Here is a 16646-nt window from a genome sequence, read left to right as displayed (position 1 = left end):
AAGGGTAAGACGGCGTTGGCAAAGGTCGGCAGCCTTAACCCAATTTCCTTCGGGGTCAACCTTCAGGATCGATAAAGTTTTATTGAATTGAATTGAACTGAATGTTTCTTAATGACGTCATTGTGGAGGAGTTTGAATGCACTCTTTACAAAGATGCCTCAGTTCAGTCAGGTTGAGCTCTGGACTTTAACTGGAGCATTGCAACAGTTTTTTTCAGGCATCCTGCTGGAGATTTGCAGGTGTGCTTGGGATCGTTGTCCTGTTGCATGACCCAGTTTCAGCTAAGCGTTAACTGTTAGACAGATGGCCTCACATTTGACTCTAGAATATTTTTTTACACAAACGGTCAACTCAGTGACTGCAAGCTGTCAGGTCCTGTGACTAAAGTCAAGTTTATTACCTCTCCAACACCATGCTGACAGTTGGTGTGAGGTATTTGTGCTCATATGCTGTGTTTGGTTTTCTCCATATGTGGTGCTATGCATTATAGCAAAGTCTGAGATGTAATTTTGGGGCTTTTTGAGGTTTCTCTCAGTATTACACAGTCTGACCTTTGAGTAACAGTCAACATACGGAAAAACACCAAAAGATTCAACGATTCAAGATTCAAGAAAATCTTTCTTGTCTTATTGCAAGTCTTCTTCTATGATCTTGAACAACAAGGTGCTGCTGCTGAGACAGGAAAACAGACCATGGCCCTTTAACTATGAGACAAAACTGTATACATGTGAAGAAAAACATCAAAATTGTAATAAGTGTCAAACAGAAGCAGTGGGACCAACAGCCTACAAATACATACTATGCCAGTCTAAAGACAAATGTTTTATCTCTGCTTTCAGATCAGGTCGTTCCATGTTCAGCATGCAGCTCTGTTACTTAGATCTGTCGAGGTCTGGTTGCACGTTTGTGAATCTTCGATGTTTATGTCAGTGGCAATGCTAACATACAGCCCTGATTCCTTGTAACTGGGTCAATGAGGTAAATCTTACTAATCAGAGGCTCGTGTAGGTAAATGAGGTCTGATTTAGGACCGAGTCGGAGGAATACAAAATCAAACTTTGAATGTTCACATATGCCGGCTCCTGACAGGCATGTCTGCATGGTGTGCGTGCATGAATAAAAAATAAAGGCATCCTGTTCCCCTGACTAATCAAAGGCAATATAGAAGATCAGGCTTTTGTTTGTACTGGACAAGTACGTGGGAAGAAGTAAATCAATACAAAAATAGAGAGATAAGGGAAAACGAATGGAGGCAGTACTTTGAGGAAAAATCAAACATTGCATGTTTAAGTATGTGAATAATACCACGGACATCGATGTCCTTGCGCTCCTAATCTGCCAAACTTTAATCCATCCCCGTCAAACGGCCTTACTAATCAGCTCCCATCACTCTATCTTCACTTGCCACCTCCTGGCAGACGGATATTAAATGTGGCAGTTAAATTAGGGCAGGCGGGTGGCTTTTAGGGCAAAGAAAATTGGCAATGATTACTTCCGTTTAGTTTTGGTTCACTTCAGAAGTGTTCACTGTCAGCTGAGACCAAGGGGGATATTAAAATGGATTAGCAGCCTGGCCTGAAGACACCTGACGGACAAGATAAACAGCATATTATCACCCCAAGACCTTTCCACATCGTTACAGATTTCATAAGAAATAAAAATATAGAACAGATATAGTAAGTGTGGTACATATAGTATGTGCTTGAAGAATTGTTCTAAGGATTTTATGGTTTTTCAAAGAATTCTGCAGAAAAATTCAAGTTTACCATAAAAACAACGCAGAGTAATAACGTTGAGTCTATCGGCAGCTCCAGAGGTTTCCCCTTGGTGAGGGGAAGCTCAGCTGCAATACCAGGGGGTGACCTCAATGTTAGGCTACAGATGGTGACTAGGGCATACTATTTACTGTAACCTGCTTCAGCCTGCCCACTGTCGCTGCACATCTACAAGCTGCTTTGCAACCCACCTCCTCCCCAGCTCCTCCACGTAGACGACTGAAGAAGCTTCAGAATATATATATATATATATATATATTAGCCATGCTGCCTAAAATTACTGCAGCAGGAAGTACTAATCGCTCTTTTTTTTTTAATTTTAAAGCTAACAGCTTTAAGAACATGTCAGATATGAAGTTAGCAGTTGAACTTGTTAGCAGCTGAAGATCAGCCTCTGGCTGCTGGGCTGGGGTGGCACCCTGTGATCGTGGGTTCTTTGCGGGCTTTTTGCTAGCATGCTACACGCCTGCAAAGGGTCAGTGTTACGTTATGCTGTTGGTTTTATCGTAGAAGTAGTTTACACTTTATCATTGCATTATTTTCATTTTTTGTATTAAAATAAAAGGAATGTCCATATCTCCAATCCACAAATGTTGCAGACTGCTCCAACATTTTCCTTCTCCCTCCACATGAACAATATCACCAAGTGCGTTAGTAGAAAAAGGCATGTTTCATGCTTTTCTCTTTCTGTCCACCCATCGTGCAGATAACTGAACAACCCGAGTAACATAGCGAACAACATAATTCTAACTATAATGTAATAAATCTATTTATTGATGTAATTTGTTACATTACTTAAAAATGTAACGTGATTAAAGTAACATGTTATTTTGGGATGCATTAAACCCAACACTGTGGCTAGTAAGGAAAAAGTAGCCCTTCCCAGAGATCATCTTTTCCTTTATACTGCATATGATTTACATCACTTTAAGCTCATGTAGTCAGTAAATGAAACAGCAAATGCAAAATGGCTAAGGTTTGTGGCAAGCAACCGCTGGAGAGAAGGGTTAATCAGCTGAACGACAAGACTTTTCTGCTAAAAAACAAACCCCAGCACCACTTGGAACTATTGCGTTTTTCTCATAAACGGACATCACTGCTAATGTCTTGCATATGAAACGATAACAATACTACTGCAACACAGAGACACAACCTGGCTTGTTTGTTTAGTGAGTCTCTGACATGCATACTTGTCTGATGCATAGCATAGACGCCCTATTTGATAAGTGGACTTGCTCTCCACAATCACACCAAGAGTCACAAAGGCTCGAATCTACTTACCGCGAGGAAATGAATGCCTGACCTTCAAATGCATGTATTTTAGAGATGTGTGTGCATTAATCTACTTGTACACAAAAGTGCAAGTATAGTTTTGATATGTTGAGAGGCACAGGATGTTGTATCGTTTGTATGAACATCTCTAAAAAGCTTTGAAAGGTAAGTTACAGCTCGCAGCTGTGAGAAATGGATGTTATTCCATCTGATATGCATGTTGTATTTTTCAGTCGCACAGACAAAAACAAGACAGCAGAGTGCTCCGCTTTGAACTTTGCTTAATGTTTCTTGCTGTTTCAGTGTCTCTTTGTCTCGTCTTGCCATATCTCCTCTGTGTGGTTCCCCTTTTACTCTCTTACCCGACAAAATGCCATAATCACACCTCTTTTTCACAACGTGCGGTAGGTGTGAGGGAAAAGCTGTAAGCACTGTATCCCCGCTCTGCATCTCTCTGCTAAAACAAGAAAACGGATCACATTTTCCTCACACATTTTCTGGCACCGCCTCTACATTTCCATTTCCATTACTTCTCTGTTTTTCCTGCCTTTTGTTCTGTCTTTAGCTCAAGCTCGCAATCTAGAAAGTACCCTCACACACATGCATCTAAACTGCTGTCAACTTCAACCAATGCACATGAACACACACATGCTTTAAACTGTTTTACAAGCAGTGTATTGCTTTGAAGAGAATACATGTTGGGGAAAAGACACACACACACACACACACACACACACACACACACACACACACACACACACACACACACCTCATTAAAAGTAATCCATGTTTAACTGAGTCAGATGTCTCACGAAGGAAAGTGATGACGAGACAGAATAGAGAAATAGTGCCTTCACATCCTCCTCCTCCTCCGCCTCTACAGAAATACAATTTTGGGTGTAAATTTTGGAGGACGCTACCTAATGTGGTCTACGTCGGACAACAGGGGCAGAGAACGCAGTACCTTTGCGAGCCTATGTGCGTCTGACTTTTTGATAGCTTGATATTTGGTTTATTCAGTGTTGGGAGCACATAAAGGAAACTACATGTAGTACCATTTTTTATATATTTCTATTATATTTTCGAATGCAGTTTAAAGTAAAAACTTTAGGTAGCCAAATAAAGTTTGTGTGAAGAAACTGACGGATTGCAACTGTCCTTTTGAATGATCCATCATCTGGTTTAGCACTGACATTAGTGTGAGTTTTACGTGGAGGTAAGGATTACATACCTGATCTTGTCAGCATCAGTGTTAAGGCGATAAAATACACATTTGCAGTTCCTCTTTGATTTTGTAGAGCAGTCATAGCAGCTATATGAAGCAATGTATCAGGTGTGTGTTTTTAGTTTTAAGGTGGGTTTTCTTTCTTCTTTTAATCTGGGAGTGGTAAAGTAAATGGGACCTATAGTGTTTTATATTCCACATTGTCCTAGTGGAGCGCCTCACTCTCAGGCTTACTTGTGACTTCCGCTTTCAGGAGCTTCTCCTGTGGAACAAGCTCCCAGTTTGGATTTGGGAGACAGACACCCTCTTTACTCTTAAGGAAAAGTTCAGATTTTGCTTTTTATGGATCAGGTGAACCCTGAACCCTGCCTTAGTTAAGCTGCAATAGCCTTCAGGTGCTGGGGAATTTCTCCTTCACTCGTTTCACTCTCTATGTGTTCATACACCACCATTGCATTGACTCTTACCTATAGTTCACCCACTGTTGCCAAGGGCTTGTTCATGCATGGTTGTCTGATCGTTGAGGTTCTCTTTACATTAACGCACCTTGAGGTGTGGTTGTTGTGAATATAGATATAAAACTGAACAGAAGAGTTTCAGACAAAGTGTGAATAAATGGGCTGCACCAAGATGCAGTAAAGGACAAAAAGGATCATTTTGAACTCTACTCGATTCCCCGAATAAGAACTTTGAGCTGAAAAATGAGCACAAGACTGTAAGTCTCCTTCAACACTTATTTTGGAGTTTATTGTTTGAGTTTTCTTTTATTACTGCATATTATCATTGTTGTGTTATCATTTCAGAATGTTTGTCCCAAGCATCGATGTGGTCTGAAAACCAATCTCGGATACCAGCTGAGGCTTAATAGGCTTGACTAAACTGTAGACACAGTCTAAATGCACGATGGCAGACTCACTCAATCATGTATTAGTGGACGTGTTTATTTGTGGGTCAGTGTTTGTATGTGTGCGACTATGAAGCTGGAGATTTCAGGCTGCTTTGACCCGTGCTGCACTAGGCGGAATGACTCATCTCTATAGTACACAACAGATGGAGCTCAGAGCTATTCAGATTCATATAATACCTCTCCATCCACCCCGTCCTCCTACACTCTCTGATGAGATATAATTCTTGTTCATCTGCGACTAACTGACTCAAGTCAGTCGTCTTGTTTACAAAAATATCAAGTTTATAAATGTTTATGGCTATGAGACAGAAGACAAGAAAGAGCGACAAGAAGAGAAAGGGATGAAGAACTGTTCAAGGATGTAATCTTCAGACGTTGTTTGGGTGAATATTTTTCAGAATTTTGGATTGAAAGCCTTAATTTCCTGTCTCTCGCGGGCCCACAGATCCTCTCCATTATATCTCCTTTCATCAGCCCTCTTTGTGAAAGGATGACTCATTAAATCACCATTCATCTTTGTGATCAAAGTGCCGTGATTTTAGCTCCTGACACCATCAACCTCATTTTTAACAGAGGCTTTTAAACTAAATGTCTGACTTGACACCTCTTCTCTCCTCCATCCTGTGTGGAATAATACCACTCAGTGTGACTCCACTAACTTCAGTGACTGTGAAATACTAGCGTTCAGCCACTAGATGATGCAAGCGGATCACTCACTTTGGCGAATTCTGCCCATTTGCAGAATTCGCCAATGTGCATGCTCCACTGTTCAGCAGACAAAAAGAGGGCAAATCATACCCAACCTTTTAAATGCGTCTGGCCGAGATGAACGTTACATGGTTATGGAACGTAATCATGAGCGCTTCTGCTGAGCCGAGAATGTTGGAAATTAAAGCTGGCAGTAGCTTAGTAAATGGGAAAGCCGTGAGATGGAAAAAAAAGGAAAAAGCATTAAACATGGGGGAGTTTTGGAGGGATCGTGCCTCTTGTATGGAGAAAAATGATAAATGGAATTAGAGGCAGCAAAGAGGAAACTGAATGAGATGCAGATAAACAATACAGTAGATATCCTGTGTGTCTGTCTGCGTGATCTAAACTCCAAACCTGTGAAGTGGAATACATCAGAGCGCTTAGCCAAATCTGTGTGACAGACAAATCTTCTCTGATGTGCATATGAGCGTGCACATGCTCAAACACTGTCCCTGGTACCCGCGTGCAGCTTGTACCTGATAATTCACGGTAACAGGGCGACGCTCCGCCAGTATCCAAACTAAAGCGAATTGCAAATAAAAAGTGTGGAAGGTTTCCTCGGCTGCGGAGCCACGCTGAGAGAGATCCAGCGAGATTGTTTCTGCACGGAGGATATGAGCAAAGGAGGGTGGCAGAGGGAAGGCATTTGTTTGTCAGTGCGTTTGCCAGAAAAGGGATGGATGAGTGCAAACAGTGCGAATTTGGAGGATGGGAAAGTGATACGTTGAGATGAGTGACACAAATAGAGATGCGAGTGCAAGTAGCGTGGGTGGACGTGCGTTATTGTCATGCGTGCGTGTGCCGTGCAGCGTTGCAACACTTGAACTCCCATGTGAATTCGTGTCAGCAGAGCAGACACCCACGCTGCATGGAATCAACTCAAAGCATCACACGGCGTGTTATTTTACATGTGCGCACGTATATGATCCATCAAATTCAGGAAGCAACTCCATGGCTTGACAATTAGAGAGGTCACCGTTAATGTGAAGCGACCCACTGCAAGATGCTGAATTCCTGCTGCTAACTCGCTGACCTGCAGACAGTCACATTTCCCTGTTGTATCAGTTTACAAATCATTCATTTGCTGTGGTAAGAGCCCATTAACCTGGAATTCATCTCTACTCACATTAAACACTCAGTAATAGAGAACGAATGCAGCTGAAGAAGCAGCCTAAAGTAATTTCCTCATTCATCTGCCTGCAATTATTAACCTGTTTACTGGTGCGCAATGGACACTCAAATAGCAGTAACAGTTCTGTACGCTGCATATTGTACCTAAATCCGCACCATTGCTATTTATCCTAAAAGGCTGTAACTATATTAGTTCCCAGGAAAAAGGAAACACAGACAACTACAATGATTATTATTTTCCTGCAGTGTAACATTTCTTGAATGTTTTCAAGTTTCCATCAGATTTTCTCACCAGGATGCACTCGGCATTTGGCAGGGGGCTTTACATGTGAGCGGAGCTGACTGATGCGTTGCACACCATCAGGAGGTCCAGTGTGTTTGCTGCAGGCCGAATATGCTAAACGATCTTCTGAGCTCATCGCATCTGAACTGGCGGAGCTACTCTTAAAGAAAGGAATGATCCTGTTTTACATTTCTGTGTTGTGCTGCACACACATAAAACCAGCTGTAAAACCAGACACAATTAAAAAAAAACAATTCTGATATCATCAGTTTTTCAGTTCAGGATCATACGAGAGCACTTCTTTTTCTGGCTGGGAAAAGCTGATGTAATTTATGGCTGCCAAAAAGCTACATCAGTTAAATCTAATCAGGCCTTTGAAACAAAGTTTTCAGGAGCTTAAATTTCTGTTTCTCCCAGTTGTTGTCATTCTTTTCAAATACTCTTGGAATTTAAACAAACAAATAAACAGAGTGGTCTACCGTTATTTTTTTTAATATGCCTTTGTAAGGCAAAGAGATCATATTTCTTCCAGTTAAACGAGTTAGCGTTCCAAAATACACTTGCATTGTTTCACTGTGTAGTCTTCACATGCATTATAGTCCATCTAACTGTCAAACTCTACCGAGCACACAGGTACAAATCATGAGTGAAACCTTTTTTAGCACATAAACTGTGAACATGAAGAAGCTGCTCAGTTAAACACCTCAGCTATAAGAGTAAGGACAGTGTTGCAGTGCAGAAGCCAGAAGAGTGCACAGAATGGTCCCATATGCTACTTCTGTTCCTGTTACATTGCAATAGAGGGCATTATGTGTGAAGTTGATGGGAACCTTTGGCCAAACAGAGCGAGAGGCTCGGCAGTAATTCGCAGCACTGTTTTGTTACAGTAGTAAATGTTCACTCAGCAGCCCCGTGCTTTTTGGTTCTGTTCTATGTAGCGTTGTGTAAATTCACATTTGTTTCATGTTACTGTAGCTGCCGTTTACCCTTCTGCGGAAACATCGGAAGAAAACTACTTTTCAACTGAAAATGCATGCAAAAAAAATAAAAAAATATCTGAAACATATTCACTCTGATACACGATACCAGTTATCCTCAGAATAATAAAAGTCTGCAGATATTCAGCGTCAGTGAGAAAATGTAGGGCGAGGTTGTCAGGAAACTAGGAGCATTTCTAAAATCTGCTGTGAGGCTGACAGAAGAGCTAAATATTCAGCACAAAAACATCAACTAGGATTAAACAATGTCAAAGGAATAGTGGCGGTGACTCATTCACTGATGTAAAAACTGCATTTTGACAAATAAACGAATGGTTTTGTCTGAGTTACAGACTTTATGTGGTGATTATACTAACCTGTTTTAGTAACAGATCATTACATGGGTAAGACTTTACATTAACAGCACTATTAAGCTTCAGTACGTTAATAAGTTAATACTTGACTCAGTTGAAGCGTGATCGGCAATCAGTGCAAACATACATTACATGATTCATCATTTATATAGGATTGCTCTTCCTTACTACGTCATTTATAAACAGAGATTTAAATGGTTTAATGTTGGTTAAATGATAAATGATGGATTAACAATCTCTAAATAAACTATTAAACCAACTACAAACATGTTAGCATAATGTTAGCATTAAGAAAGTCTGTGGAAATGATTAACAACACATTTAAACATGAAATTATTTAATTTAGACAGTGTGGGGCTGGATCGGGTGGAGTTTCGATTCTGAAGCTTGACTTTCGTAATTCGTTAATCAGAGAGTGTGTGTGTCTGTGTGTGTCTGTGTGTGTGTGTGTGTGTGTGTCTGTGTGTGTCTGTGTGTGTGTCTGTGTGTGTGTGTGTGTCTGTGTGTGTGTGTGTCTGTGTGTGTGTGAAAGTTAGAAAGAAAGCAACAGATCAACAGAAATTAACAGACAGAGCACAGTGTGACACTGAACATACAAATATGTATTGTAAGATGAGACACATGGAGTTTAATTTATAGGTTACTTTAACTTCAATATATTGAAAATTCAGTAGTTTGAACCCATCAGTCATAAAGTATAAAAATGCCGCCATTAAACATGTTATCTATGAGCCTATTAAGCAAGATTGAGCCAAGTTATATTAATGGTTATAAATAACATACTAAGAAGGAATAATGCTTTATAACTGAAGAATCAACCTTATGAATGCTTAACAGTGTGCAGTTATTCTAAAGTGTTGCCAAAAGTGAGAAATAAGAAAGCAACTCTGTCGATCTGAAATTGATGGATGACAACTTATCTAACTCTATATTACGCAACACTGTTATGGAACCAGGTGGTTCAGGTAACTGCAAAAAATAGATCCTCAGTTCACCTCCACATCCCTTATTACTCCTTTGTACCAAAGCAGGATGAATTTGGTTCCTCTCATTATCGTGTTCAATAGGAAAATCTGTGTCAAACATCTGTGTCCGCATCAAAGGACAAAATACTCCATTAAACGTATTTATGATTATGGCTTTTCAGACACACATTATTGGAAAATGACCCTCAGATCTCAGGCTTTTATTCACACAGTGTAAAAGAAGGTATGAAAATGTTAGTGATTCTGCCATCATAGAAAAAGCAGTGTCCTAGTTTCTGTGATGACTTTAAGATTGTACCTGGTGAAGAAAAAAAAATGACTTTATCACTCTCTGGATGTGAGATTTCCCCACCACCTGCACTTACAGCTATTTTAATACTGTGCAAAAACTAAACTGAAGTGGAGGAAAATATATCACAGGCACGATTTTCTTTTTTGGTAGCATCGCTGACATATCGACTCGTGATGAAGACCGGTCTAAAGGGTATTTCAAATAAACATAAGACCCATTTTGGCATGCATGAGTGAATGGCTTGCAAAAAAACCTCTATTCCCTATGGTCAGGCATGGATCAATGGATAAAGAAGATGGAAATATCTGTTTTTACGTCATAGTCAGGAAAGCTCACAAAGTAAAGTCATCCTAAAGTTCAATATCTCTTTAATGCGACAACACATCTGCAGCATTACCTCGCCCGGGCACCCTTTTTACCTTTGCAGGCTTTCATAGTCAAGCTTAGCTGGGCAAGGCCTTTGGTCAGCACTATCCTGCTCATCCAGCTTACATAACCATAGATTCAAACGCACACGTAGATGTTATCTACAAGGTATCTGGCGAGGCTTACTGAGCCTTTATGTTTAAAGAAGTATGCGCTGCGCGTTAGCAGACACTGTTTGTCTGAGAGTGCACTGAGGCTGCTGACCGTGGCCTGACAGACCCATTACTGACATCTCCTTCATGAATGCCCAAATCCAAAGTATGCTGTCTTAATTAGTTCATCAGATTCACTTTCTTAAACCTCGCAGGTCATTAGTGATGGCCCTAACTCTAATCGAAGGTTTTAGAAACAAGCAAAAAGTTATTTTATTAAAAATAAAGTGAATCATCTTTTGGGAGGTGTGTTAGATTATCATTAAAAATAAAAATAGATCACAGTGGGTTAAAGGTAGTGCAGCCAGTATCACTGTTCCTACTGGATGCACAAAAAAAAAACAACCTTCATTCAACATGCCTACATTTCCAACTTGCATCTTGTATGAGGACAGCAACTCTGCAGTGAATTTGAACACACAACTTGGCATCTGACAATAATCAGCCAAAAGCAGCAGGGGTAGTCTCATATTTCTAAAAAGAGTGTATAAAAACAAAAAGTATTTAAGCAAATACTCACCAATCAATTTTAAAGTTATTATACGTCCCAGAGAAAGTGCCCTCTAATAACTGGGACTAAAGACATTGTCAGTTCAATTGATTTATATGGCGCCAAATCACAACAACAGTTGCCTCAGGGTGCTTTATATTGTAAGGTAAAGATTCAAAATCCTCATCGTGCTTCTCAGTGGTGAATCAACTACATTCATGCTTCAAAAGATAAAAGTATCATATATGTTTGAATATTATGTTGCTGATTATGCTGCTAAAGTCTCACAAGCTTTCTGTACTATAAGCATGTTTTAAACGATTTTAATGCTTAAATGAAAACAAAAAGAAAAATGACAAGTCTGTCGTAAAAAGCTAATATTCAATGTATGTGCATACACGCTTACTTGATTAACATTTAACAAAAGTAATTCTATCCGGTCTTTAACCTCCTAAGACCCGAACTCTTCCACGACATGCATTTTTAATCTCTCTTTGATATTTGGGCATATTGGGGCCTGATGAATGCAAAAACAAAGAATTACCAGATTTTTTTTTTTTTTTTTTTACCTTATTTTTGTTTTTAAGAAAAATAAGAGCCACATATGAGGATATTTGTTTAAAATTTTGATAGAACAGTAGCAGTATAATGCCCATGTAGAGCAAAATTGAGTATTTTGGTCTAAATAACCCAAAATGTGATGTCCACATATGTGGGCGCCAGGTCCTAGGAGGTTAAGTGAAGACATATGAACTCCGCTTCTGGGTCCAAACTACTCTGCGTTTAAGAAGGCTGTTGCGCTTTTAATGCTTTGTATCTTGTTCTATTTAATCTGAACAAGTCCCTAAAAAAAGTCAGGGATCACTGTCGGCCTCTCGGTTTTTATTGTCACTGTTCATTTTACAGCTCAGTTTTTAAAACCTTACGATGTAACTGCAGCAGCCCATGCAGCAGTATATTAATGGCTAACCTTGTATGGTGGATGGATTGTCTCAGTTGTTTTCCTGACTGAAATTTGGTCCGTTTACAGCATCCCGACAGGCGATTGCATTTGTCCCTAACCATCGGCACCCTCACATTAACTTTTATTGAAAAAAAAGTTTTAAAAGTTAGTGTTCATCCTTCAGCTTCACTGCTAGCATAGCTGTGTCGCTAGTCACCACATAGCACATCATTATATACCAGCTAGTCCAACTTCAGTAACCCTACAAACTTCACTGCTGTTTAGTTTCCTGTCTTCATTTATGTTGGAAGTGATAGCAGAGCTGTACGTCTGAATTTTTTCCAGAAATCTCTCAGTCAGAACATGCTATATCATGTTTTGGTGTAAACTAGCGAGCTAATTTCCTGCTAATTTCTAACTCCGTTAAATTTAATAAATTCTGTTTTCGTGGATGCCTGGATGTTAAACTTAATTGTTTCACCTGGTAAAGCAGCAACACTGATCATTTATTACAGCTGAAAGAATTTAGACAGTTTTTAACTCTCAGTGATGCCGCAGTGTTTGTTTGACTTTGGGACCTGAAGCGGAGTTTGGACCTGGAAACGGCTAATGACGTCAGACTTAAAGACCGGCTAGCCCTAATACAAAGTACTTTTGTTCCCAAACGTGAATCTCACATAAAACCAAGATTAAATTCATTTATTTACCACTAACAAAGCCTTTCTGAAAGTGTAATATGTAAAAATGTGTTTTAAATACACAACTTAAAGGAAAGTATGGCTAAAAATTCTAATTTGTTTAGTTGATTCTGTCATTAGCGCTATCATTACGTGTTACTCCCAAGATTTGCAGGTCTTTGTCCCATTTGTGGTTGTGGTCTGCACTATAATGATGCCGGGTACCATTGCTGGTGCAAGGTGCAAGTAGATGAATCATCAAAGTGACCCTATATCAACAATTACTGCCTTACTTATTTGTATGTTAGATAAATGGGAGTCATAAACATCCATTCTGACTGTATATTTGAATATATGGCTGTGTCCACCCTGCTCTGAACATAAGTCTTCTGTTTAATTTTATTTTTTTTAACTCCTTGCAGCTCTCATTGTCTTTATCTCTAGAATCTCTCCTTATCTGCCCCATCTGCTGTTCAGCCTACAGCGCCGTGGGTTTGTTGAGACATGTTGAGCGCCAAGAGCAATTTATTACTTTTCCCTCCTGCTTGCCCCATCGTCAAACGTTACACCAACACCTCTTTTTTCCCCTCACAGATCTTTGAATTGTTGGGAGCTATAATTCTGAACTGTGTGAGTTCGTCTACTTCTGAAGACTGGAGTAATGTAGTGTAGCAAAATGCTTCTTCACTGATGGTGGTCTCATGTCTGTTTCTGTTGCATCTCGGTATGAAAGAAGCTCTTGGACGCTTTAATGAACCTGAAATCCAGGAGAGAGACAACTGAATGAGGTGTAATGATGTTAAAAACGGCTGGTGGTTGAGAAACAACATGAAGCATGACAAGAAAAGGTCAGGTTTGCATTAGTGAAGCAGCACTCCCTAAGACCTTGCAAGCCTGCATATCTGTCACCAGCTACAAAACAACTCTTCTTTGACTGAGGACCTTGTCTTTGCACATACTTTTACACGGAGCGTCAGACTCAATGTGGGTGTTTAATTTAAGATTTCTGTTGTACTGCACTTTAAACACATGACGGCGCAAATAGCAATTGGAAAGGGAGGAGCGCTTTATGACTTTCCCTACAGCACTAACAACCAAGATGTAAAAGCTCTGAGCTTTTGTTATGAAAACTGCTGCTGTTGGAGTTGTACTGGAAACACCAACATATATCAGAAAATGAATATATGGACATCTGATTTTAGACTGGTGACCTGTCCCCGCCTCTTACAGCTGGGATAAGCACCATTTGTTTAACAGACGGTGAATAATAAATCCCCATCCAAATGCTGAAGCTCTCTGACATTTACAGTTTTGATAAGATAAAGGTTTGTCTTGAAGAAAACTTTAAAATCAATTTTTTATATTATGGTATTTCTGAACTGAAGGAATCACGATTTTAAACCCTACATACATCTACACAATTTTACGCAATTTTATGTAGAACCTCCAAAGGTTCTGACTCTCTGGGGGAAGTTTGTGCGATGGCTAACCAGAACAAAGAAGCACACATGTTCAGCTCGAACGAGTTACCTTTTGGTGCCTGTGGCACAAAGAATTTGAATAAAAGAATATGAGGAAAGAATGAAAGTCATTTTCTAGTACAAGTAGCAGAAAATGCTACTTGTACTAGAAAATGGTTTGAGTGATGACGCAGAAAATGCAGAATATACAAGAGACATTTAAAAAAGTGCTATTTCCATAATGACTTATGATGGCCATTTACCACAGGTGGCTGATCTTATCAGACTCTCTTAAAGGGATAATTTTCCTTTGCACAGTAGTTTAGACTTAAGACTCATCAACTGTCAACTGAAAGATAAGAGAAAAGATTAAGGCAGAGCAGCTCGTGTGGAAGAGAAGAGACGATGACCAAGGATTAAACAAACGAGTCAAATATTAATATATGGACACTTTAGTTTACAGAGACAACAGCTTTTATGAGCCTCCAGTTTTCTAATCTGCATTAGAAAACTGGAGGTTTTCTAAGACTAATTTGCAGGTTTACTTCATATCTATTTTAATGGTCTAAAACTAGGCGCTTTTTTTTTTTTTTTTTAGCTAAAAAGAGATTATCCAGCTTTGACATATTCCTGATTCCGAGTGGTCAGATTGTGGCACAGCAGAAGGTCTATTTGAGTGTAGCTGTTATCATTAATGATCTGTATTTACTCTGTACTCTTTGGTACTTGAGTGCATTCTAAGACTAGTGTGGAAAATTTCAATTAAAAAAGAAAAAATTCAAAAAAGATCATTAAAAATCAAGTAAAAGAAGTGACAGCATTTCACGCTCCACATAAGCAGCTGAGTGTTTACTGCTTTCGCATCTTCCTGCTTTTTATGAAAATGACAGACAATGTTCTGAGTGCTTGCCGAGGTGATCTGCCAGTGCTGAATAACTGTGTGCTTCAGCTGGTGAAAGAAACGTCTCTCCCACTCATCCCCATTCCACCAAAATAATTTGACTGTCAACAGAAGTACAATTTCTTCTCTTTAGTGACAAAAAGCCCGTGGCACTGACAACTTATTTATGCTAATGGAAGTTTTTAGGAGGCAGATTAGCCTCATACAGCAACAGCAGAGACTACTGGCTGGATTTTGGATTTAAAAAATGTCTCATTCCTGTCCAGTCTAAGTACAACTTTAAGATTTTCAGCTTGGATATGCTTACTGACGGGGCTGCTCTGGAAATTCCTCCAGTGAGCCCTTCGGTGTGTCTCCTAGAATTTCCACTTGCATGGGACACAAACACACAACGCTTAAAAAAAAAATCACCATTGAAAGGTGAGAACCATAAAGGTCGACTATGCCATGGGGGATTTCTTTTTTCACACCGATAAAGATCAATTTGAGTGTCTGAGGCTGTTGGTAATAAGATATAAGACGGTTGTAGGGGGACGTGTCTGCCAAAAATCTATAGCAGAGGCCATCCATTTTACCCTGCCAACTGGGAGTTAACAGTGAAGACTCGACAGCCAGCACACACACATACGCGCTACAATAAAATGGTTTACACCTGGTTCTGTTTTCTCTGGGATCTGCCGGTGTGGAGCTGTGCTCTGGGATCGTTTTATTTTAAACCTTTATTCTGTTTTTTTATCATCTACATATTTATTCTTTCACTTTTATTCAGCTGTGGGTGGCCAGACAGGTGCATTTGGGGCTAGGCCCTTATCTCTCCAAATGAGACTGGCAGCTGGCATTTTCTTCACTCAGAGATTACAGAGGGGAGTGAGGGGGGGGAGGGAAAGTTTTCTTCGCACTACTTTTATCGGACACAGCGCTGACCTTCACAGCAGGGTCTGACACTGCTCCAACCACTAAACTCTTCCCTCATCCAAACAAGCTAAGGGAAAAATTGAAAACGGAGAATAAAAGTCACATGAAGGGCATCTGAAACGTCTGCTCCTTGGTGCCATCAGCTGGGATTCTCTCACACAACCAACTCAAATGTCATAGTATTGATATTTCACATCACTCTTAGATTTAAAATTCAGTCTATGTTTGAATTTGGATCAGATTAAAAAGTGTGTGTGTGTGTTTGTATAGAGGGTATTTGATGTAACTGGGGTACAGTAAAAGGGTTCTGGTTAGCTGGATAAAAGGAGAAAACTAAAAACCTCTAAAAACAGTTTAATCCTACATGAAGCTATCCAAAGTAGTCTCGTGGTAGTTTCCTTTTTTTCCATTTCATTAACATTGCCATGAAAAACAAGTACTGCAGTTTAAAAGTGTGACAAAAACGATTATATTTTCCACGAGGTACACTAGGGTCCGCTTGGGTCTGAATGACTTAAATTGGTAAGTGTGAGGATCTGTGCAGACATCAAAGACTTCAACAAAGTATTGCAAGAATGACTGCTTAGCTGTTGGGCCTACTTATTTAATCAAGGTTTTAGGAGGAAGCCTGGAAGCTAGCACAATGAATCACTGGTGCTTAAAAGTTTTTAAAACGTACATTTAAAACATAATTAAACAACGATTTTGTA

At 39.7% G+C, this 16646-nt stretch overlaps 1 protein-coding gene and 1 long non-coding RNA gene across 2 annotated transcripts in view; both read right to left on the bottom strand.

Moving 5' to 3' along the window:
• Positions 1-16646, bottom strand: part of astn1 (astrotactin 1) — a 424302-nt gene that overhangs the window by 51644 nt on the left and 356012 nt on the right. The window lies entirely within an intron of this gene.
• Positions 216-11550, bottom strand: LOC120738348. Its single transcript, XR_005696957.1, has 2 exons — positions 8047-11550; positions 216-8013 (listed from the first exon to the last, which is right to left on the bottom strand). It is a non-coding gene; the product is annotated as an uncharacterized LOC120738348 (long non-coding RNA).

This window comes from Simochromis diagramma, unplaced genomic scaffold, assembly GCF_900408965.1.
Source record: "Simochromis diagramma unplaced genomic scaffold, fSimDia1.1 OVJJ01000337.1, whole genome shotgun sequence".
Classification (NCBI taxonomy): Eukaryota; Metazoa; Chordata; class Actinopteri; order Cichliformes; family Cichlidae; genus Simochromis; species Simochromis diagramma.
Note: the sequence above shows the minus strand (reverse complement) of the source record. Positions and strands in the feature narration are given on the sequence as shown.